The sequence below is a fragment of the Phasianus colchicus genome, chromosome 20, assembly GCF_987193195.1.
Source record: "Phasianus colchicus chromosome 20, bPhaCol1.hap1.1, whole genome shotgun sequence".
Classification (NCBI taxonomy): Eukaryota; Metazoa; Chordata; class Aves; order Galliformes; family Phasianidae; genus Phasianus; species Phasianus colchicus.
In genome coordinates, this window is record NC_143455.1 from 795,275 (window position 1) to 821,082 (window position 25,808).

A 25,808-nucleotide genomic window follows, 5' to 3' on the forward strand; every position below is an offset into this window, starting at 1 on the left:
TGGGAGTAAGGAAAAGGATACAAATAGAATGCTAGCTGTTCTATATAACTGAGGTCTGAGATTCATGAGTTTTGTGGGAATAACTTCTGGAACTTGCAGATCTGTAGTTTCCTTTTCAAAGAGTAAGGTGCACTCTACCATCTGAATTCCTTCCATGGAACAAGGATGAGCTGCTCTGCCTTTTGACATGACTTCCAAGTTGTGCAGGAACGGAAAGCTTAGCAGCTGAAATCCATACGGTGGTAAGAAAACTGTCATAATTTTCATTTTGATTAAAGCTCTCGGTGCCATTGGCAGTACCCACTTACACAGTCCTTACTTTGTCATTAAGTCTAGTATTAGTTGATTAGTTGATTCTTTATTATTCGGCTTGCTTTTTAGGTCCTCTGCACATGTTAATTGAAGAGGATGACTAGGATTCCAGTACAGTGGTTCAGAGATCACACTTATAATATATCATCCTGTCTGTCAGATTGATACTTCATATTTTGTTTCACCTCCTAGGGCTAATAGGAATAATCTGGCAAGGCAATAGTTTAAGGAGGGAATTACATATGACTTGTCATTTTTCCATTCCCTGTGTTTTTAAACCTGGTAATAATGGGCCACTTTCTACAATCCATAGAATTCATTTCAGGAGATAGCACCTCACACATATTCTTTCTGCAGCATGTGCACCATCATGTCCCAGAGACGTCTTGTGCACTGCCTTGCATCTTCCAGTCTAGCTTGGAAAAGTGACAATGGGGAGACTATAATCAGCCTTTATTTCCATCAAGCCAGAAGCATTTTTTCTTGCTTTGCTGTATGAGAAGAGATGAAATGTTTTTCTTACTCCTGTCCTGATATTCAAAATACTGATCAGAAAAAAAACAAAAAGTGCTCCCCAAATTTGTCTGTCCCCATTAGAAAAAGAAGTGGGACTTCATAGAAACACAGCAGTGTCGGTGGAAAAGGACATCTGGAGGATCCTAGTCATGGTTTCAAGTCATGAAACCATGGTTTTCAAGTCTCTTGAAAACCTGTTGCAATGGCACACTATCCTCCTAGCAGAAAACAATGTGCAGACTGGGCATTCCAAGCCACTACTTGCAGCCACTGCCACTGTTCATCATCTGATGCTCTCAGGAATAATTTGTTTTCATCATCTTTTCAGGTGCCTGTCAAGCAGTTTTAGTCTGCCACACCACCCTGCAATCTATTTGCAAGACTGAATGCCTTGCATGCTGTATGTGCTGGCCAATTTAGTAGCTCACCAACCCACTCTCTCCTGTTTTTCCACATTGCTCTTTAAGAGGGGCAATAACATCTTCCTCACATGTGTTGATCACACTCTTTCTAACATATCCTCATATACAATTTGTTTCTTTTTACAGTAACAGCACACCACTGGTTTGTATGCAGATTTGACATCTGTAGACTTGCCAGGGTGACACTCTGTACCATCGTTATCCCAGATGTTGGTGAAACACTAAGTATTACAGTATTGAACAACTATGCGTTATTGACTGCTAACTGAGTATCATACCATTCATCACAATCTTTTGAACTCAGACTTTGAGCCAATTTTCAACCCACCTAAATATCCATCCATCTATTCAATTCTTCTGTATTCTGCTGTAGAATACAATGTCAAAACCTTTACTAAAATCCACTTCTCTTTTTGCTTTTCCACATATTCCACACTTACTATTCCTGATGGAATAATAATCTCTTTTCCAACAAAACATTAGGAAGCATTTCTTTACTCTGTGAGTGATAGAGCAGTGGCACAGATTGCTGTTGTGGAATCTTCTTCCTTGGAGATCTTCAAATGCTGCCAGTACATGGTCTTGGGAACCTCCTCTAGGCGTCCCTGCATGAGCAGAGAGGTTGGACAAGATGACCTCCGGAGGTCCCATCAATCCTTAACCATTCTGTGATTCCAGTGCAATTCAATTGATTTTCATTTCATGGTGTTTCTTTTCTCTAATAATATTTAAATGATTTTCATCTTGCAGATATAAAATATTTAAACAGTTGAATTGTAGCTGAAATAATAGAAAAGTTTGTAACGCCAGTTTTCTTTCTTGACCGATCTGGTCACCTGTGATGATGGACTGACAGCATCAGAAGACATATGAATAGTAAGTGATGTCATCAACTTGGATTTCTGCAAGGCCTTTGACACAGTCCCGTAACACATCCTTTTCTCCAAGTTGGAGACATGCAGATTTGATGAATGACTATGTAGTGTTTAAGAAATTGCTTGTATGATTGCAGCTAGAGCATCGTGGTTAATACAAAATAACAAGGGCCAACAGGTAGGAACCGGAACACAGGAAGTTCCATGCTAATGCAAGGAAGAACTTCTTTATTGTACAGTGATGGAGCACTGGAACAGGTTGCCCAGACAGGCTATGAAGTCTCCTTCTCTGGAGATATTCAGGATTTATCTGGACTCCTACCTGTGACCTACTGTGACACCTGCCAACCCTCTCCAGCACTTGAAGATGTATTCCATGGAAGACATTTGGATTTGAGTACATCCAAGTTCTTCAATTTCTGTGTTGCAGTCTAACCCTCTAAGGCAGCTAAGAGTCACACAGCTGTTTGCTCACCGTCCCGAAACTGGATGGGGAAAAGAATTGGAAATAGAAAAGTGCAAGAACTCCTGGGTTGAGATAAGACATTTTGATATGTAAAGGAAACGTTGCACATGCAAGCAAAGCAAAACAAGGAATTCATTTTTTACTTCCTACTAACAGGCAAATGTTCAGCCATTTCCAGGAAAGCAGGACTCATCATACTTAATGGTTACAGCTTTTATTGCTGAGCATGAGGCCAATGCTATGGAATTACCTTTTGGTCCATTTGGCTCATGTCCCCTTTCAGTGTCTTGTGCATCCTACTCATTGGCAGGGCAGATTAAGCAGCAGGAAAGTCCTTGACTCTGTGTAAGCAATATGCAACAACTAAAAGCATTGGTATGTTATCACCACTGCTTTAATTAAAAATCTGAAGACAGCTCTTACCAGGGAAAATGAAGGTGAAATATGTCTTTCAGTACCTTGCCATTTTCTATGTCTCCTGCCACCAGGTAACCTGCTCTGCTGAGCAACAGACCTACCTTTTATCTAGTCTTTATTTTTGCTGATGCTCTATTTCTAGGAGCCCTCATTTCTTTTTGTATTCCTTTGACAAATTCAACTCAAGATGGAATTTGACTTTCATAACTCCATCCCTACATACACACACATCTTTATAGTTCTCCTAGGTGATGTGACCTTTTGTCCATCTCCTATGTGCCTCTTTTGTGTTTGAGTTAGGAGTTTCTAGTTCTTTGTCCATCCATGCATGTTTCCTGCCGCTTTTCCCTGACTTCCTGAATGTCATGACAGACCAGTGCTGAGCTTGGAGGAGGTGATAGAAATAATCTTGAAAATTAGCCAGCTTTCCTGGATCCTTCTCTCCAGAACAGTCTCCCACAGGATTTTTCCAACCCTGAACAGGCCAAAATCCAAGATATCCAGGATTTTGATCTTGAAATTTTATTTTTTCTCTCCTCTCAGGATCCTGCATCTCACCATCTCATTTTCACTACAGCCAGACCTTCACATCCTTGATTCATTCTTCCTAGTTTTAAGGATCAGATCCAGCAGAACATTTCTCTTTGCCACTTCCCAGATCACTGTGTTCTAGTTTGTGCCTATTGCTCCTTGTTCTGTCGTTAGGCACCACCGGAAAGAGCGTGGCCCATCCACTTGACTCTCACTCTTTAGATGTTTATAAGCATTGATAAGACTTCCTTCTCAACCTTCTTTTCTCCAGACAGAAGATTCCCAGGTCTCTCTGCCTTTCCTCATAGGGGAAATGCTCCAGACCCCTAAACTTTGTGGACCTTCACTGGACTCTTTCTAGGAAATCCCTGTCTTGAACTGAGGAGCCCAGAACTGGACACAGTAATTCAGATGTGGCCTCACCAGGGCAGAATAGAGAGAGAGTTACTTCCCCTGACCTGCTGGTCATGTTCTTTATAATGCACCCCAGGGTACCATTGGCCTTCTTGGCTACAAGGGCAAACTTCTGGCTCATGGTCACCCTGATGGCCACCAGAACACCTTGGTTCTTTACAGATCCTCTTCAGTAAGTCAGCCCCTGACCTGTACTGATGCATGCAGTTATTCGTCCTCAGGAGTAGGGCTCTACACTTGCCCTTGGTGAACCTCATCAGGTTCCTCTCTGCCCAACTCTCAGCCCGTTCAGATTCTGCTGAATGGCAGCACAGCCTTCCAGTATGCCAGGCACTCCTACCAGTTTCGTATCACCAGAACTTGCTGAGGGTGTACTCTATCCCTTCCTCCAGGTCACTAATGAAGATGCTAAACAAGACTGGACCCAGTGTCGATCCCTGGGGAACACTGGTAGCTAAAGGCCTCCAACTAGAGTCTGCGTCACTGATCACAACCCTCTGAGCTCTGCCAGTCAGGCAATTCTCAGTCCACCTCATTGGACTCATCTACCTCACACTTCCTCAGCTTATCTACAAGGATGCTGGGGGAGACAGTGTCAAAGTCTTGATGAAGTCAAGGTATGAAACATGCATTCCTCATCTACTCAGCTGGACATGACATCATAGAAGGCTAACAGACTGATCAAGGGTTATTTCCCCCTGATGAATCCATGTTGACTACTCCTGATAACCATCTTCTCTTCCACTTGCCAGCTCCCTCAACACTTGTGGGTGCATCCTATTAGAGTCAATAGATTTCAGAGCATTCAGTTAACCTATGTGACCTCTGATCAGATCCACCTCAACCAAAGGGAAATTTTCCATTCCTCAGACTCTCTCCTTTACCTCCAGGGTCTGGCATTTTCAAGGGGCAGTCATAGCAGTAAAGGCTGAAACAAAGAAAGTTTTCAGTAAATCCACCTTCACAGTGTCCTCTGTTACCAGAGCACCCATCTTATTCAGCAACAGACCCATATTTTCCTTAGTCTTCCTTTTGCTATTGGCATACTTTCTTGTTGTCTTTGGCATCTCTCACCAGATTTAATTCCATGTGGGCCAAAGCTTTCCTTTTCACATCCCTGCATGCTCTGAAATTTTTCCTCCAAAATGGCCAGTCTAAAGCTATAAAAGAGGAATGTCAGGCTCATGATTGCTGCACAAAATTTCACAGACAAGTCATAGGTCTCCACTATTGAGAATGGAGTAGGGAAGGAGTTTCCAGGAGTCTACAGAAAAGCTTCCTGAGGCTCTCTTTCTTTCCTTTTGGACAACTGCTTTCTAACTGTAAATGTGAACTATTAGAATGTGGTCCTGCTCTTTCATTTTATGCACTGACTGCTCTTTGATGTTGTGTTAATTTGCATGGACTTCTTTTCTGCAATGGTGGGTTTGAGGAAGGGAGGTCTGGAAGGTGGTGCTCAGATGACCTTCCTCTATCATGTAGGAGGATAGGAATCTGTGAATTTCTTTTTATTAATATCTGCTATTCCCTGTTATTCTGCTGTGTAATCATTTTTTTTTTTCATAGAATCATAGAATCCTTAGAGTTGGAAGGACGTACTTTTGTTCCATTGATGTACATGTTAGGTAGCAATATTCCCCGTGTCTTGCACACTGCTTTCCTCTGGCTGTGTAAAAAGGGCAGGACACAGATCTGCATTCCTAGTGCTTTTTCTTAGTTTGTACTACATCCTTTGTATAACATCCTTAAATATATACTTACATTCCCAGCATCATTAACTGCTTGAATCAGTCACATTTGTTGGGATCCTACTATGATGGGAATTAAGGAAATTCAGGTGTGCATTATCCTTTTTGTCTCACACTAATTTCCATCAATTAGATTTCTCTAGCTTTGCCTTACAGCCATACTTTCATATATCCTACCAAAAGAAGACATTATCCAGTATTTCTATTTTCAGCATTCTGCAGTTGTCTATCACTGCATACTCTGGTGGAGCACAGCTTCCGACATAATTTAGATGTACAATTGTCATGTCTACCACATCATAGGTGTTGAATTTAAAACTGCCTTCCTCTCTTACCTTTTCCCGTTATGATTTGTGTCCTCCAGCAAAGTACAAAATCTACTTTAAAAATAGATGCTTGTGAATCCAACTGGGAGACCTACTGATGCTTTAGAAGAGAGTAGCAGGACTTCACCTCAAAGTACATACTCTTCTGTGTTCTCTCAATGTTTGATTTAGGAACTCCTCTATACATCTTTATTTTTGATACAGTATTTCCCGACTTTTGGGAAATTTTTGCTCAAATAGGCTTGATCATTTGTCTTTATTCCCAGGAGAGACAGAGGAGAGTCTTTAGCGGTGGGTTGTTAGAGTTAGGGTAGTATGGTTGGGTTGTGGTTGAACTTGATGATCTTTAAGATCTTTTCCAACCTGAGCAATTCTGTTAAAGGGAGAGACCACTAGGACATATCCCCATGGGATCTTTCAATCTGTTAGAAGTCACAGCTTCTTTTTTATCCATTGTCCTGACACACTGTCCCTCCTCCTTTTCTGAAGTAGTTGGTGATTACATACTTCCTAGTCCACTTAATACATGTGCCCCCTTGCATGTGCCCTATTAGGCCTGCACAGTAAGTCTAAAGATCATAAGTTCAAGTTGTCTGTAGGCCTTTGTAACCTTATTTGGTAAGAGTGTACAGACTGAGTGGAAAGGCAAGCTTCTGGCAAGTGGAATTGGCAAGCTTCTGCACAGCAGCTTGCAAGCAAGGGCGAATAATTCGCAAGCCTTGGAGTAAATGATTTTGTATGCAAGAGCATCTTCAAGCTTCTTTCTCTTACTCACTCTCTGCTTCTTGGAGGGAGGCAGAAAAATTGGTCTACTCTGCCCATAAGAACTGATGGAAAACACCTTGAATTGAACTTTTCCATCTACAGTTGCAGGGGTAGGTAACAGCAGAGATAACTGAATTGCCATGATATGACTGTTGCAAAGAGATGAGTCTTTGGTACTCAGAACCTTTATTGAAGGAGAAGCTTGGAGTCTTACCCAGAAGACCAGAAAATTTTGATCAGTTGATCTGAGCAGCCATCCTCTTCCATTCCTATTGTACCAAAAAACAAACAGGCTTAATTAAAGACTGCATTATTGGAAAGATGATAGGGAAGGAGTAATATGTGAAAGGGCACCAGTGTCTTCTTTCTTTTGAGACTCTGGCCATTTCCTGATTCTGTCTTTCCTAGAGTCAGAGTGTAGCACATATGTGTGCATAAGTGTTAGCGTTTGCTGGTCAGTGTTGTTTGATCACTATCCCCGGCAGCTGCTCTTTGCTATCCTGTTAACTGCACCTGGCCATTAATAATCCTCATAGATCCTTGAAAGTTACTCCTGAATAGCTTTACACCTTCCTCTGACATCCTGTCTTCAGCATGACATACTACTTGCTGAAAATAAAGAAACTTCCCAAATATATGCCTCTTTCCCTCATCTGTCCAGGCTTCCATCAACCAAAGTTGTAATTTACTGCAGTTTATGAAACAGCTGTTCACTCTGGATGTATTTTTTCTTATGTTCTTTGAATAGACTGCAGAGATTTCACAACAAAGCTGCAGTCACTGAATGGAAGGGAGGAGAAACTTGCCAAGATGCAGTGATTGGACAGAGGAGGTTCACCTGTAAAGCCTCTATGCTTCTGATCTGTGCATTTCTGATTTTTTTTAATGTTCTTATTTACTCCATTTAAGAAGGATCAGGCTTGATGGTACTATAGTACCTTAAAAAAAATATTTCTGCAGAATAGCAATGGAGATTTGATCATTTTGGGTCTGACATAGCCAAATATCTCAGAAACTTTATGAAAAGCTATTAAAAATGTGGCACTCAATCAAATAGGTCAGAGTTTGGCAACTCTAAAAGATTAATAGAATATATAAAGAAAATACAAATGGGAAAAATTGTTGTGCTATGCTGTTAAATGGGTGAGGCATGTAAATCTTGACTAGGGATCCCAGATGATTACTCCACTTAAAAAAGTACACAGCAGAACCAGAAAAATTAAAAAAAAAAAAAAAAATTAAAAAAAAAAAAGAGAGAGAGAAAAAAAAAAGAAAGAAAAAGAAAAAAAAGAAAAAGAAAAAAGTGATTAGGAGTGGCTCGTATGTGAAATACACTACATAAGACAGGACTCTCTCACTTTTTTGGAAATGCAAAATCTCCACAGAACACTGTGAAGATCATGAGATGAGTACATTAAAAAGAAGTTGTGTTTTTGTTTGTTTGCTTGTTTGTTTGTTCGTTTTGTGAGATTTCAATATATTTAAGAATAATTTGTGGGGAATAAGTCTATTTTGATCCATCAGCTGAACACAGTGCTCTGAACAGTGAAGAAGACACAGCCGTGCTTTCCATTTTGATATAGAAGTTTGAGAACAGGTTTCAAATTTTAAAAAAAATCATCAGTTCATGTTTACGACACCATTTTCAGTTGATATAAATACATACCTGCAAATTTTCAAATGGAACATAAGGAGTTGCAGTCAGATATTCAACTCAAAAATCTGATCACATATCTTTACCAGACTTTCATACTCCCTCTCTTATTAGAGAAAAATAGCCTTCAATGAACAATCAAGCCTTATTGATGTCATCATTTTCTGGCAGTACACACATTTCTGAGCAATTGTCTTCAAGGGTGAAGAATGGGAAGAGTGAAATTCCTTCAAAAATCTCTGATGAACACCTTGAGACCTCACTGAAGACTGCAGCTGCTGCCATCGAACCAGGGTGATATGTCTGTTTCACAAAAACAAGGTCTCATATCCCATTAGTTTTATGGTTTTTTGCTTTTTTTAATGTTTTAAGAAAATCATTAAAAATTAAAATGTTTTTTATATTAACAGTATTGTATATTTTACAAGGTCTGCTCTGAAAGTAATATCTCTGATGCTATGATGTTGGCCCATGATGTCAGTGGTGGATGTTGGTTGTATTGTCATCCAAAATTCATGAAGAAAACTCCCTAACTCCAATGTAACATTAGAAAGCGGCGTTCCCTTATTCTTTGTGATGCATCTCAGGCCACTTGACAGATCAAGCACACTCTCAGCGTTCAAGTTCTACATTTAAACAGTTAATACTTATATACACAGTACATGGGCATACATATTCATTCTTTTCCATGAACTCATTAATATATGCTAATGTCCCTCAATGCACGTGCAGTTGCATCTAAGATGGTTGTACAACCACATTCTTTCTCCCCATTTTTCCATCATCAGCTTCAACTCTGAGACCTTTGGCCAACCGTCAGCTGTTTTTCCAAATCTGGCAGATTTCCATTGCTAGTTATGCCATAATGAGCAACTTCCAAAACAATATATGTGAAATGCAAGGAAAAACTCCTTGCACCTGGTGGATGCAAAGAGAAGTGGCCTATTATGATCCCAGTGCTTCTTGTGGAGCAGAATCATTGAGAAAAACAAGACTGCTCACACACCAAGCAAAGCTGAAATGGAAAGTTTTAGAACTAGCACTCGTTGATTCCTTTTGCTAAACTGTATTGGTCCTTAAATTACAATACTGATCCCTATTGCTAAACAAATCAGCCTGTATCAGTGTGGCAGCAGAGGCTGCATCTTCCCACCAATATTCCATTACATTTTGTTGATGTGTTTGTTGATGGCAGCAGGGGGGCAGTCTGACAAAATGATGCCTGACATGGAAGTGTGTATGAAACAAAAGTCTGTCACTGAACTCATCCATGTAGAAAAAATGGCACCCACTGACATTCCTCGCTTCTTGCTGAATATTTATGAAGACCAAACAGTCAGTGTAAGCACAGTGAGGCCTTGGGTGGTGTGCTTCAACAGTGGCAACTGTGAGTCATCTTATCTGGTGCAGATTTTTATGAGCATCATGTTCATTGGCTGGCAAAAATGCTAAGCTAATGGTGATTACCATATTGAAAAATAGTGTTTTGCAGCTGAGAATTTGTTCAAATAGTATTACTGTGCACTTTGTATCTGTTGTAGTTTCTGTGGAAATAAATTGGAGGCATTACTTTCAGAGCAACTTATGTATATGTGGCCCTGACAAGCCAAAAGGTTGGACATCCATGCACCATAGCATGTCATTTGCAATTTTCCCACTTCTGCCCAAGCTTCTTGTTAAACTAGAGAGCCTTGGACAAACACAAGTATCGCAGGATATCATTGGATACCATGAATACCGTGGGACTATCCGGAGCTGGTGCTAATCCTTCTTCCATGTTGAATATCAAGATATGTTCCCTGATGATTCAGAACAGCCTGCAGTTAGCACCCACCTTTATAACATAATTTTATACTGTCAGAGAATATCATGACTGAGTATGTAATAATGCAGGTACACTTTAGGATAGTTCGGACTGAAGCTTTATTAACTATGATCATAGAGAGAGAATGCTCAGGCATCATTTCTCCCCAGTGCCCCTGTGTTCTATCCCCACAGATTGCAGAAATCTGGATTACATCCCATTTCAAAGAAATGAAAGAGGTAAGGAACATCACAGTAGTGTTTAGAAAGCCACATGTGTGTTTTTGAGAAAAAATGGACTTGAGATAATCATTTATATGTTAATGAAGCCAAGGACACATTTCTGGGAGAGATGGACTTCTTAGGTATCTTGTTAATTACCACAGTCATAGAATCATAAAATCATAGATTGGCTTGGGTTGGAATGGATCTCAAGGATCATCAGGTTCCAACCACCCTGCTACAGGCAGGGTTGCCAACTGCTAGATTACATACTAGATCAGGTTGCCCTGGCCTTGAACATCTCCAGGGATGGGGCATCTACAACCTTTCTGTGCAGTTTGTGCCAGGGCCTCACTATCCTCTCAGTGAAAAACTTCCCCTGGCATCTAATCTACATCTTCCCTCCTTTAGTTTAAAACCATTCCTTTTTGTCCTATCACTATCTACACATGTGGAGGATGATTTCTCTCCTGTTTATAATCTCCCTTTAAATATTGGGTGGCCATAATGAGATCTCCCTTTTCTTTTCCAAGCTGAACAACTCTTTCAGTCTATCTTCATAGGAGAGGTGCTCCAGCCCCCTGAGCATCTCCTCTGGACCCTTTTCAAAAACTTGACAACTTTTCACTGTTGGGGACCTCAAACTGGACGCAGTACTCTAAATGGGGCCTCATGAGGGCACAGTAGAGGGGGAAAATTTCCCCTCTCTCCCTGCTGTCCACCCCTCTTCTGATGCAGCCCACATTGTCTGTTGACCTTCTGGCTGCAAATGTGCACTGTTCAGTTTTTAATCTACCAGAACACCCAAATCCTTCTCAGCAGTGCTACTTTCAAGGTTGTATACATATCTACCTCGATCCAAGTGCAGAACCTTGCACTTTGCTTTGTCGAACCTCATTAGGTTAACAAGGGCCCAACTTTCAAGTTTATCAAGGACCCTGTGGATGGCATCTTTTCCTTCTGCCATATTAACTGCACTGCTCAGCTTGGTGTCATCAGCAAACTCACTGAAGGTGCACTCAATTTCACCATCTATGTAATTGATCAGACTGGATCCAAGACAGACCCTGGAGACACTGCTCATTACTGGCCTCCATCTGGACTTAGAGCCATTGACCTCAAGCCTCTGCCTGCAACCTTCCAAACAATTTCTTATCCACTGAATAGTCCAGCCTTTAAATGCATATTTCTCCAATTTAGCGATAAGGATGTGATGGGGAACGATGTCAAAGGTTTTTAAGAAGTCCTGGCCTACCCTCCCTTCCATTTCCCCTTCCCCTCCCTTTCCCCTTCCCTTTTTCCTTTTCCTTTCTGTATTATTTTCTGAATTTCTCGTGCACATCACCCCTCCTTACCTTCTCTGAGCATTTTTCTGTAGTAGATGTATGTTGTCTAGTCATATAGACTACTGCTTTAATTGATGCTGTTGAATGGTCCAGTCAGAGGGACTTTGGCAGGCTGGAGAAACGAGAAAACAGGAATCTCAAGAAGAGAGGGAAATGTTCATAGTTTAATGTCAGGTAAGTACAGTCCTAGGGAAGAGGGAAAGGATATTCATGTTTTAAAAGCAACAACAGCTGAACACAAAAAGTATTTCTACAAAAGAGAATGTGATTGTGAAAAGAAACACAGAATGGTATCTAAAGTTCACAATGGGGTTGCATTCAGCCTGTGAACCCATATACCATATCAAATCAGGATTCAACTACACAATGCAGGAGTGTCCTGACAGAGCTGGCAATATCTTGATACAAAATGAGAAACAACTAAGGTCCTGTCAACAATCAAATTTCTCTGAATCCCTTTTCCATGTCTTACAGGTGGCCTCCAGTAGTGCTGAAAGTAAAACAGCACAGTCAAATAGAAGTAGTTGATTGAAAGCCACCTCTGGATACACAGTATCCTGAGCTGCTATGTGGTGTGAGCAAGGCCCCGGATTGCTGACATTCTTCTGCAGAGGAGGGGGATTTGGGCATGCAGAAAATAGATCCTTCCTGAGAAGATGATCTGGCAGCTGCCTCACAGTGCCAGCTCCAATGACACAACGTCCCCTCCCCCAGGCTGAAGGGGCCATAAAGGAGAGGGGTAATTCCAGCAGTTCAGATAAGGTTGAAATGTCTCAAAATTTTCAGTTTGTTGTCTGGAATTGCGAGAGCCTCAGAAGAAGTTAACTTCTTTCTTTACATGTTGCTGCATTGCTGATGGTTACATTTCAAGTGTGAATAACTGAGTTGAACAATGCACTGATTTGAAAGGAGTATTTACTCATAAAGAATACAATCTCTATAGTGTTAGCATGTTTAACATATTAAGTGCTTTTTCCCATTTCCCGGTCTGATGTTACTGCTTGACTTCTTGAGTTTCCCTCCCTGGGTTCCTTGTCCCAGACTTTAGACTCTGATCCTGCCCCTAACCGGTGTGATCCAATCCAAAGCATCTCTAGTCGACCAGATCTTAACTGGGATCAGTGCTGAGGAGGTAATGGTAGTCACTGCCAAGACTGCATCTTTTCTGGCCTGACTGTCTTCTCTGCTTCCAGAACAGCATAATGGAAACTTCTAGTCTTACCCATGCAATTTACAAGTCTAGGTTCAAGTCCTGTCCTTCTTCCATCTCCATCAGCTTTGATGACAAGGAAATTGTTTTGCTCTGTTTTAGTTAGACAGAATATTTGCATAGGCTCAGTACTCACTGTACCACTGCATGCCCTGTGCAACCCATACCAAGTGGTGGCTGCTGCTTGCTAATTGTTTGTCAAGTTTGCCAGGAGGAGAGGAGTTTGAACTTAAGCCTTTAGGAAGGCAGCATCTTCTTCTTCATGACCTGAAGAGGTATAGCTGGCATATGTTCCAGGACAGGTGACAACTCCAGCCTGCTGCAAGTAGGCATAGCAAAGCAGCAGCAGGGTATGTCTGCTTGATTTGACTGAATGTATTCTTTTGCTGACCTGAGCAATACCAGAACCTAGGGCATTTACTCTGATAGGGACACATTATTTGCCTCACTGCTGCCCATCATTTTATGTTGTTTTCAAAGTACTTACCATTAGTTTTTTCTCATTCTACTGTTTCTTCCTTTTCTTACCCATAATGGTGTTACTTGTTCTCTTTGATAATTTCTTTGTGTGAAAATGTTTTGTATCTGGGGGCTGTAAAACAGGTTGTGCAGTCTCTAGTGCCGACTTAAACTTGGAAATATGCTAAATACGTCCTTTCCTAACAAGAATGAGGGAACTGAGGAAAGAAAAAAATAGTTATTTATAGTTTTAATTCACATTTTCCCACTGCTTCTGGGTGAAGCCTGAAGCATAAAAGGTCTTGAAGAACTTAAGTCATGAAACTGGCAATATAAAAGAAACTGCCGTCCTCAGGAAGTGTGTTTCTCCATGCTATATAAAACTGACAAGACACATCTGGTAAAGGAACAGTAATAGGAATCAGAAAAAGAAAATGCAGAGACTAATTAGTCTTTACATAAACAGGCTCTGGGGTTAGAAAAAAAGAGAAAGTGACTGTAATATTGATTTGTGATCCTTCTTAGGTGTCTCTTTGTCCTAGGCAGACCCTTCAAACCCTACGTGACATCTTGCCAGACTATTTTCCATACCATCTCTTTATCTTCCCTCTTTCCCTCCCTCCCTGAGCTGCTACTACCTTCATAATTGTTACATGAACTAAAAAAAAAAAAAAAAAAGCAACAAAATAAACAACAACAACAACAAAAAAGCCCACAAAAAAACCCTCTAAATGTCAAGAATGTAATAGTCAGACATTTTGCACAAAATCAAGTATTTTTAAGGATGTGCACTTCAGTAGTTTATGTGGCAGAATGAAAATGCAGTAACAGGTTTGATGCTTCTTCATCTCTTAAGCTTCATCTTTGGTTTTACACTTTTTTCATTAACTGCTATACGACACATGCTCACAGATATGACTGTGTTCAGGAAATGAGTTTAAGCAAGCCAAATACATTAACCATATATATTCATAGCTATTCAGGCAAAAATTGAAGAGCTCTCTTTAGAGAGCTATTTCTTTAATTGCCATTGGTCATTTATATAAAGAATGTAACACATCACAGTACCTTAAGAACAAGTACAACAAAGTAAGTCTCTGAGGAGACTTTGTAGAAGACTTCCACTTCTATCAGCAGACCTATAGGAATGATGTGGAGCAACTCTGTCAGAGAGTGTACTGATAGGACAAGGTGGTACAGTTTTAAAATACTAGAGAGTAGATCATGAATGTCCAATTTTTTGTCTTGCCTGGGCCACATTGAGTGAAAATGAATTGTCTTGGGTAGCATATAAGATATATAATAAAGTTAATATATATAACTAACAAAACATATTTTATCTTTTTACATTTTATTATTAAAACAGTGGTTGCAATTCTTAGCAAGTTGTCAAGGTGTTCACCAGAGTTTTTTGATGAAATTTTAGTCTCCCTGTGCTTCATCCTGAAAACCTTTAGTTCACAAGTGTACGTAATGCCAAAAAGTGATGAATAAGGCATGACTGTGAAGTGAGGGATATTTTTTCTCTTGTAACATAGATCTTAAAACAATCTAGCAGAGAGACATGAGACATTATCAATTTTTTGAGTTTGAAAACTGGCAGATAATGTATTTATGCTGCCTGAAAATGGAGTCACAAATAGGAAAAAAAAAAAAAAAAGATAATTTATTTTGCAACATTGAAACCTATTCTTAAATTCCTTCATCAGAATGTAAAGCAAGGCTGTATATTTTTTGCTGTTCACAGGACTGTGTTTAGCCAGTGTATCAAAATGCATTAAATAATTTGCCATAACTTGAGTTGGCACTGCACTGAGCTTTCCCTGATTTCAGCCCAGTTGTGCTGCTCACATACTAATGTTTGGTTGTTGCTGAGTGATGGTGAAGAACAGTCCAGCCCCAGCCTTGCTCTTAAGCTAAGCACCCACATTTTTACTTCCATTAAATATCAATTCATTCTCAGATTTTTTTCAGTCAGCTGTAACCATTCAAAGTCTTTCAGGATTAATCTTGGAAATTCCCAGGTTTGTAAGTGAAATGGTATACAAATTTCAGGTTCGGATAAATCACGTACCCCTCTGTTTATGCAATCCAGGATACAGCTGACCTTCCAGGCTGCAAACACACATTGCTGGGTCATTTCCAGTTTTTCTTCCATCAGAACACCCAAGTTCTTCTTCTTAGAGCTACTCAGCTGAGTTATCTCAGTCTGCATACATATCTGGGATTGCCTTGACCTAAGAGCAACACCTTGCTTTAGACTTTGTTGAATCTCAGTTTAATGTAGGCCCACTTTTCAAGTTTGTCCCAGTCAGTTTGTGATGGGTCTTCTGTCTTTGCTTAGTGTGATTGAAATGAGTACTCTCATGTTCTTCAAGAGCATCTTAAGGAATTGGTAAATGATATGCTAGGGCTGGGAATTTAATTAGGAATTAAATGAGGGGATATTGTTATATCTTGGTTCTCTTTTCGTTAAAAACTTCGTACTCTGCACAGAATAAGTAAATATTTTTGGGGGAAAGGAGATTAGAGATGTTCAAACACAGTGTTTTGGATAATAATCTGAGGAGATGAACATTTCAGTAGTCTATGGAATCATTTTCCATTACATGAACATGAGAGAATAAGAATTGACAACTACTGAGTAAATTCCAGGTTTACAGACTGCGTATTCTGGGATTTGTGGTTTCAAATCTCTCTAGGAAAAGAAAGAGTTGGTTCCAGGTCACTCAAATACTGAGAGGGTGCTCTAAGCATCAGAATATTTGATAGGCTGAGCAGGAGAATTTTACCACTTACTAAATAGAGGCATGGTGAAACTATCTCTCTAGAATTGAACAGATGCTCCTACAAAGCTTTCTTCTGTTCAGATCTGTAGGCCTGTAGATTAGGTCTCTGTTCATAGAGATTGACATCTGTGATCTTGTAGGCCCTTTCCAACCTTGTGATTCTATGAGTCTATGATCTACCTGCCACTGATAGCAGTTATTTATGTAAACACACCATTGTAGTGTGACCTTTGGTGCATAATTATATGCATCTTAGTAAAGGAAGATTGTTCACAATTCCCCCATGAAAGGCTGAAGTCTGTGTCATCCCTTCAGAGAAAAAAATTCAAGCTGCCAGCCTGAGACAACCTTCTGCTCCCTCTGCATTAGCAGATTTTAAGTGACCTCATGGAGTTAAAAAACAATCCCTGTGCAGTACAACTCTGGATGTTGAGATTTTACAGCTTGTTCACAGATTCACACCTCAGGCCATGATTTCATCTTAGGTTACTGTAAAAGTCCTTCTCTGGGGAACTAATTAGAAACAGCATGTTCTTTTCTCTAGGGCAAAAATAACTGTCTGAGAAGTTTTTTTTTTCTTTTAAGAATATTTCTGCTATTCTTAAAAACCAAAGTTTTGAGGACAATTCACTTAACTGTTCTTCCTACCTCTGGTGAAAGTGAAGTATTGTATTAGGAAAAGGGAGCAGGATTAAATGATCTAGCTAGACCAACCTGGTTGCAGATGTAGCGGCCTGCCATGGCTTCTTTTTAGTCTGTGGAAGGTACACCTAGATAAAATTAAATTTGATCATTTAAATCATGGCAGACTTCAGACTACAGAAGTTTGGAATTCTAAAAGCAAATTGATTTCTAACCTGGCCTACACCTAATCATTACTATTCTTTCCTGTTGATCTAGGTTCCTGAGCGGATTTCCTCCCATACAGATTCAACACCACCAGATCTTCAGTAAAAACACTTCCTGCTAAAGCTTATTTCTCCTCTGCTTCCTGTGACAGGCAGCATACTCTAATCATGTCTACCCACATCAGCTCTGTTAGTGAGCAACTGCTATGAGATTATATCAGAGATCAATGTTCTTTGATCCTTTTTCATGAGGGGGGTTTAATGCATAATACCAAGTTACTTATTCGAAGTATTTGATGTTAGAGAGGATTACGATTTAGCAGAGTGAAACAGTGATGTGAAGAAATGACAATACAATACAAATACAGCATGGCAACTACAATATATTCTTCAATTACAAAACAGTTTCCATTACTGTCTCTGTGTTCACCATCACTGGGCATCCACAATTGCTGGGAAGATTGCTTTGCAATTCCTTCCTGTGCTGCTGAGATGGAGCCACTCCCACACTTGTTGGTGACTTTTGGTGCGTGATACAAATGGAAAAGGACCAGTTGAGTTGCTTAACACTTAAGCTGGTGGAGGCAGATCTGGTGGAGGTAGCCCAAGTAGGGATTCTATGGGAGTTACTAAGTTTCCTGCGCCCGTTCCTGAAATGCTGATCTCCCTCATGCATACTTCAGCATTACCCACCTTCATACCTTTTCTTGTGAGACTTCACCAGATTTTAGGCTTTCAAGTTTGCACATTTTCCCCAAGCCATCTTGGGGATATCATGGACCAAATAGCTCTACATTAGAATTCAATTTCTAAGGACTAAGCTGGTCAGAGGATGGAAGCACATAATGTATGAGAAGAAACAAAAAGAAATGTATTTGTTCAGTCTTACAAAGAGGAAGCAAAAGGGAGACTGATGTCCACTGCTGTCTGACATGATGAGGAAGAGTGGATGCAAGCTGGAACATGGGAAATTCAGATCTAAAGAAATATATAAGGATATGAGATAGAAGAAGAAGAATTTTTTATCACAAGACTGATAACATCATAGAATCATAGAATTATAGAATCCTTAGAGTTGGAAGGGACCTCTGAGGGGCCATGTAGCCAGCTCCCCTGCAATGAGCTACATAAGGCTGCCCAGGGCCTGATCCAGCCTCGCACTGAAAGTCTCCAGGGACAGGGAATCAACTGCAACACTAGGTAAGCTGTTCCAGTGTCTTACCACCCTTACTGTAAAATATTTTTTTCCTTATATCTAACCTAAACTGCTCTCCCTGACCTTGAAGCCATTTCCCTTTGTTCTGCTGTCAAAGACCCTGATTCAATGCAAGAATGGATTTCCCAGAGACACTGAGCAATATTCATCCTTGGAGGTGCTCAGCAATTGCCAGAACAACCTGATTTGGGCCTGATTTGAGCAGGGTGTTTAATAATAGTTGGAGGCCTTTCTAATCCCAGCCATTCTGCGTGATTCCATGATCTCAGCTACAAAGTAGCCAAAACTGCACTGAAGGTTGTTTTCTCAGGCAAGAAGCTGGAGGCTGGGTTATGTACCTGCATGGCATGGCAAACTACAGTTCAGATGTGCAGTAGCAGCACTGTACACCTGTATTAGCTTATATCTCATTAGTCAGAAGATATTAACAGTGAGAATGTAATATACCAGACACCAAAGAAGTGAGCCAGGATCTCTGGATCAGAGATTCAGTGACACAAGTGGAAGAAGGCAGACTGACTTGAGGCTAGCAACTGGTATTTCAAGTCTGATAGGCAGCAGCTCCCTGGCTCTACACTCTCTGTGGCACAGCCTCTGTACCAGGCACCAGGGACCTACCTACACCGCTGCTGTGTGCTGGCTGCAGGTGTCAGGCCTGCCAGGATGTGGGAGCTGCTCTGGTCAGCCCAAAGATGGACCCGGAGCAACGTCTCCCAGGCAGTGGCTGCGAGCCTCACTGATGCTGAGGCCGAGAAAGGACAGCAAGACTGCAAACTGGCTGATGCTTCCCCTGGGCAGTGCTCTGTTCTCCAGCAACTCCTGGCTCAGCCACACTCTGATCTCGATGTCTTTGCTGTGGGGGTGATCAGACATCTGCACCTGGGCCTCCCCCATGAATGCTCTTGGAAACTCTGAACAGTGAAAATCCATCTGCTGGTGGTGAGGACCTATGCAGATTAACTGCAAGTCATCTGAAGAATTCCTTCTGTCTTTGGCCACCTGCTAATTTCACTAATTGATTTACTTCTTGGGCAGGGAGATTTCAAGGATCCATCCACTTCCTACATCCTCTCCCTGTCTTCTCTTGATTTTACAGACCTTATCTTACCCTTGCTGGCTGTCTCTTCTCAGGCTTGAAAAGCCGAAGGCTGACTGGGCATTTTCAAGTGCTGAAGGACATTTCGGATGCCTGCACCATATGACACTGAATACTCTTTCCAGTGGGAGGGACCTTATCAGGGTGCTTGGAAATCTCTCTCCTTCTGATTCTTGTGCATGTTGGAATAGATGAAAAAGTTGCCTGCCTCCCTCCTGTGCACTAAATGTATGAAGATTTCCTCAAAATGGACTTGGGGGACCCAGTGGAGCCTGATTTGGTATCAAAATCTCTCAATTCAGCAATTCCAATACAAACACATCTATGAGGACCCCAGCTGAAGTACCTATTTTTAAGGTTATTGATATCACTGAGCGCCTTCTCAAACCTGGGATCAGGTTTCAGTAGAAAGAATCTAATTTTTCGCTGACATTGCAGATTTGGAGGGGGAGGTTAAATGTCTCTGGAGAGTAAATGAAGCATTTGGTTCCATCAGCTGCACAGGGAATATGATCTGGGCCAAATATAAGAACTCAGAGATTTATACATTTGTTTTAGATCTTAGAAGTTCATCTAAAGTGATGGTTCTATTTACAGCCATACCCGCACAGATGCCTGCCCCATACTATTTATGGAAGTTTGATATTTCTTCTTTGAATTGATCATGTTGTTGCTGTGCAGAGTCTGAAGCCTTCCAGGGAGGTAATCTCTGGACGAATGTGTAGATGGACGAGTTTTTCTGCAGAGAAACATGGACACTGTTGACCATGCTCACTCTTCTCTTTCATCAGCACTGTTCTGTTATTGCCAATTAAATGAAACCACATTCATAGCTTTTTTTGGTAATAAAAGAAGTCACAGAGGGCAAGAGAATAAAAGTTATTCTCTTCTTATTTAATAAAATTGTTATTTTTAAAGAGCACTGCTGCTTTTGCACTGTAACAATAAATAAATGCAGGTGAATTTATTTTCTCCTTTGGCAGCAGCAAAAGTAAGACTTTGGAAACAAAAGAAGATCCTGTATATATAGTTAGACTATCATTTTACAGAGTCATGGAATCACAGAATCACAGAATCACAGAATCACAGAATAGTTCAGGTCAGTAGGGACCCCTGGAGGTTCCATGATCCAACCTGTTCTGCTCATGCAGAGCCACCAAGACCCTAATCTGGGCAGCTTTTGAATATCTCCAAGGAGGGAGATTCCATCTCCAGACCTTTCTGTCAGTGCTCTGTCACATGAATGGTGAAGTATTTCCTGATGTTCACACAGAACCTCCTATGTTCCATTTTGTTCCTATTGCCTCTTGTCCCGTCCTTGGGCACAATTGTGAAGAGCCTGACTGCCTCTTTGCACCCTTCCTTCAGGTGTTCATAGACATTAAGATCCTCCCTGAGTCTTCTGCTCTCTAGACTGAATAGTCCCGTCTCTCTCAGTCTTTCCTCACCTGTGAAATGCTCCAATTCCTTCACAGTCCTTGTAGCCCTTCACTTTTTCCAGTACATCCACATCTCTCTTGCAGTGGGAAGCACGGAACTGCTCACCCTACTCCGGGTGTGGCCTCCAGAATGCTGAGTAGAGGAGAATCACTGAATTGTTAAGGTTGGAAAAGACATCTAAGGTCACCTAATCCAAACATAAACCCACCACCGCTTTATTCCAGCAGAAACTCAGGTTTCTCTGGGGATAAATGTTCAAGTATCATAGGGGTTTGTGACATGACCAGTACATATCTAAACATCTGGCAGATTGTGTGGAGATATTTCCTGTTACAATTCACTGTGCACTCCAGTACATCGCTGAAAAATACACCTAGATGTAGAGCAGCTATGAGCACATACTCAGATATATATATGTACAGAAATGTATGCAGTAAGTTGACACGTTTGATAAGTCACATGTCATGAAGATGGATTTGAGAATGAAATGATAGTTACACATGGGAAGAACTTCCATAAGGCTGAATTAAAATCTAAATCCTCATTTATTTGGCACAACTGATTATGCCAAATTGTCACTGATCACATCTTAAACAACATGCATTAGTTTTCAAGTTTCAAAGGACTTTCAGGATTCACAGTCAGAATTATAGACGAAAATCAACACAGGACAATTTAATAGTCTTGAAAATGTCAGAATATTAGCACTTAGAATTAAATAATTTGTGGTTGATTACTATATAATTATAGCTCAGAAGTACAAGCATTGTAAGCACTTCTGCTTTTGTCAAACATGTATACTCCTAATGTTCATCTAAAAACCTTGTTTCCTTCCTTATATTATAAACATTTCTTCACCCAGTCTTCTCCATTTGGATGAATTATAAACATATTTATTTCAGTAGTATTTGTCATTGATAATATCTGTTAGAATTGAGGCCAGGTGCAAGGCCCTGAATTGGGGCAATCCCAAGCACAAATACTGTCTGGATGATGACTGGACTGATAACAAACTTACAGATGAGAATTTGAGGGTACTGGTGGATTAAAACATGAAAATAGTCCATCAATGTGCACTTGCAATCCAGAAAGCCAACCGTATCCTGGGCTGCATGGCAAGAAGTATAGCTAGCAGGTCAAGGGAGGTGATTCTCCCTCTCTGCTCCTTTTGTGAGATACCACCTGCAGTAGTCTGTTCAGCTTAGAATAATAAGTACACAGAATTACAATACATGGACATGAGGGAAGTGAAGCAGAGGGACAGGTTGCCCAGAGAAGTTGCTGATAAAGTTCCAGGTGATTCCTAGAAGCATTCAAGGCCAGGTTGGAAGAAGCTTTGGACAACAGGTTCTAGTGAGAGGTGTTCATGCCTGTGGCAAGGCTAGTTGTACGTAGGCAATCTTTAAGATCCCTTCCAAACCAAACCATTCTATGATTTTGTGAATAGCTTTATGCTTAGATAAGTTCTGTCCTTCTGTTCACCACAAAATGCTGCATCAGTGCTAGAGAAAACAGTGTGTGCTCAGAGATCACAGAAGCACTGCAGAAAAAGGAGCGGTGTTATCAGGCAGCTGACAACATAACACGGGGCTGGAGAAGACCTGGCAGTTGACAGTGCTCTGCATTTATCATAGGAGAAGGTGCTGGGCTTCCACTAGTTCAATCACACCAGAGCAGCAGTCATACCCTCATGTCCTCAGCTGAAATGCCCATATGCAAGTCCTTCCAGAAGCAGTCCTGCAGCACAGGGCTTGTTAACATGCCCAGGAAACAATTCGCACATTGAATGGCTGCTTGGATTGTTTGGGAACTGTTTGAGTGTCATAGAATCTACTAAAGAGTGGATTATCTGCATAACAAGGAAGTTTGGCACCTACACAGTTTGGCTTCCACATAATGCAAAGCATTCAGGCTGCTTCCAGCACAAGCCAAGGGCTCAGTGTGGTAGGTGTGAGGCATACACAGAGCTGGTAGTTCTGAACCAGGGCAGAGTACGGACTGGATACTGAGACTAGCACAGCTTGGTCCTCTTAGATGGGAGAAGGGAAAGGAAAGGATTTGCCCAAAGATTGCTTCTATGTGGGGGAGCAAATGCTGGAATGCTGTTTCTTGGGTTGTGAGCATCAAATTTCAGGTGACAAGAACAGAGCCCTTTCCAGGCTTTGTGAGGGAGTGCATGTATGTGCGAGTGCATGTGTCTGTGCAGCCAAATGCAGGGCTGCCCACACACACTCTTGCATCTCCTACAGCCGTGAGCCAAGTGCTCTCCCACTTTCCTGCCACCTGCATTGTCACGCAAGGGAGACCTCAGCATCCTTGTGCCAATGCATCTGCATTTTGCTCTGAAAAGTGCACTTTCATCACAGCCTTTTCTTTGGACATTTGTTCTTTTCATGTGAACCTGGAAAATGTCCCCGATGAACAAGGCCTTTGCCAATAGTCCTCTCAGGTCATACTGAGCTGGAGATAGTGGTCACAAAACCACACCATTCTGCTCAGTTCCCTTCTCTTTTATTTTGATTAATTTCCCTTCCATCAAGCTTCCTCCTTGTCAGCAGGAGCAAATAACAAGTTCCTAATATAGAAGACAAATAGTGAGGTTTGTGCCTTCCTGGCCAGGTCAGACACAGGAACTTTCCAACTATGTTTGTCATTCACTTGTTATCTAAGACACTGCCAGAGTATTTTGAGCAGCGTGTCCCTGCGGCCCTGCCAGTTGACAGGGGGCAGTTAGAAGGCTGGCTGTCCTACAGGGAAACATTTCTTTTCTCTCCTCACAATAATCAGCCCCTGACTTTTTCATTCTTTGCCAGCACTTTTCCTGCTGGCTTTGTTTTAGAGCCATTTCTTGTAAGACAGCAGCTGAATCTGGTTGCCTGACCTAGGCAACGCTGCTGTGGCAACAGAGCCAGGGGCAAACACTAGTGTGTATGCCCAGAAGGCATACACACACTGATCATAGACATGGAGCATATATACATACATGCACGCCTGGCCACATAGATCAGCACAGACACACTACACAGTCACATAGAGATACAAACAGCCTGGACTCCTCTTGTTTCCCTCCCTGACAATTTAGATTGAAGGTCTAGTAGTAGAAATATATTTACACATTCAAAGTGAATCTCTCTGATATCTACATATAGACACTTAAGTCTGTCTCATAACTGCTCTTAGATACCAGTCTTGGCCCCCAAGTACAAGCACTGAGGCCATGGCACCATTCCAGCCACTGGTACACACTGTTTTGTCCATGCACACTGGACTCACACCGAGACATGCATGTGCATGTGCACACCCACCCAGAGCTGGTTGCTACTCCCCTGGTGGCCTTGTCTCTCCGTGTGCCTTTGTGGGTCTGCAGATGCACTTCTGTTATATCACCTTATGTTGCTGAAGTGCAGTGAGATCAGAAACATCACAGCTCTTTTTCCATGACAACTGGGCTTATTATCAGAGCAAGACAAAAGGTTAGTCTGTCTTTGGCCTGTCTTTGACAAAGTGCCTTTCATCCTTTTCTCTTTGCAGTCTTTTACAGACTCTGTTACAGACTGTTTCCACTTGCTGATGGCCAGAGCACATTTCCCAGTGTGCCCCCACAGAAGGACAGTCATTTGTTCTCAGGTCTTGTAATTCCTAGGCCCTGCTGTGGACCCTGCATGGCATGTTCCCCTTAGCATGCAAAAAAACAATTTGGAAGTCCTTTCCAAAAGAGATTTGGGCAGGTATTAGACATCTTTCTGTGCTTTCTTCATGTGCCCTGTGTTTGACTACCAGTTGCCAGCGTACAAAGCAGTGTTCTGCTGTTTTGCTTATGAATGATATTTATAAGCTGTGGATCAATGCTTTCTCTTACAGTTTTTATGTACTACATGAAATTATGATAATGGTGCATAGTAGATCTGTTACAGTCATTTATGTGGATAAACTCTTCCACATAGGATCATAGAAACATAGGGTTGGAAGAGATCTTAAAACATTTTTTCCTAATACCTATTCTAAATCTATCCTCTTCCATTTTAAAACCATTTCCCCTTGTCCTGTCACTACATGCCCTTATAAAAACTTATGCAGCCAAAGATATGGTTGGCCTTCTGGGCTGCATGCACATGTTGTTGACTCATGCTGAATCTTTCATCAATCAACACTCCTGAATCCTTCTTCTCAGGGCTGCCAAGCCATTCTCCATCCAACCTGTTAGACCCGACCCAGATGCAGGACCTTACACATGGCCTTGTTGAATTTCATGAGGTTGGCATGGCCCACCTCTCTAGCCTGCCGAGGTCCCTCTGGATGTCATCCATTTCCTCTAGCATGTCAAGTGCACCACTCAACTTGGTGTTGTCTGCAAACTTATTGAGGGTGCACTTGATCCTACTATTCATGTCGCCTATGAAGATGTAAAATAGTACCATCCCATCACTGATTCCTGAGATATGCCAGTGGTTATTGTTTTCCATTTGGATGCTGAGCCGTTGACCACAACTCTCTGAGTGTCACTATCAAGTCAATTCCTTATCCAGTGAGTGATACATCCATCAAATCCATTTTTTTCCAATTTGGTGACTAAGATGTCATGCTTTACATTGTCAAACACTTTGCACATGTCCAGGTAGATGACATCAGTTGCTCTTTCTTTATCCACTGACGCTGTAGCTGCTACCAGGTTTGTCAGGCACGATTTTCCCTTAGTGAAGCCATGATTACCACCAATCACCTCATCTTTATTTTCCATGTGCCTTAGTAGGCAGGAGGATCTGCTCCATGATTTTGACAGTACAGAGGTGAGGCTGGCTGGCATGTAGATCTCTGGATCTTCTATTTTTTTGTTTCTTGAAAATTGAGGTTTTATGTCCTCTTTTCCACTCAGTGGGAACTTCACCAGACTGCCATGACCTTTCAAACATGATGGATAGCAGCTTGATAGTTT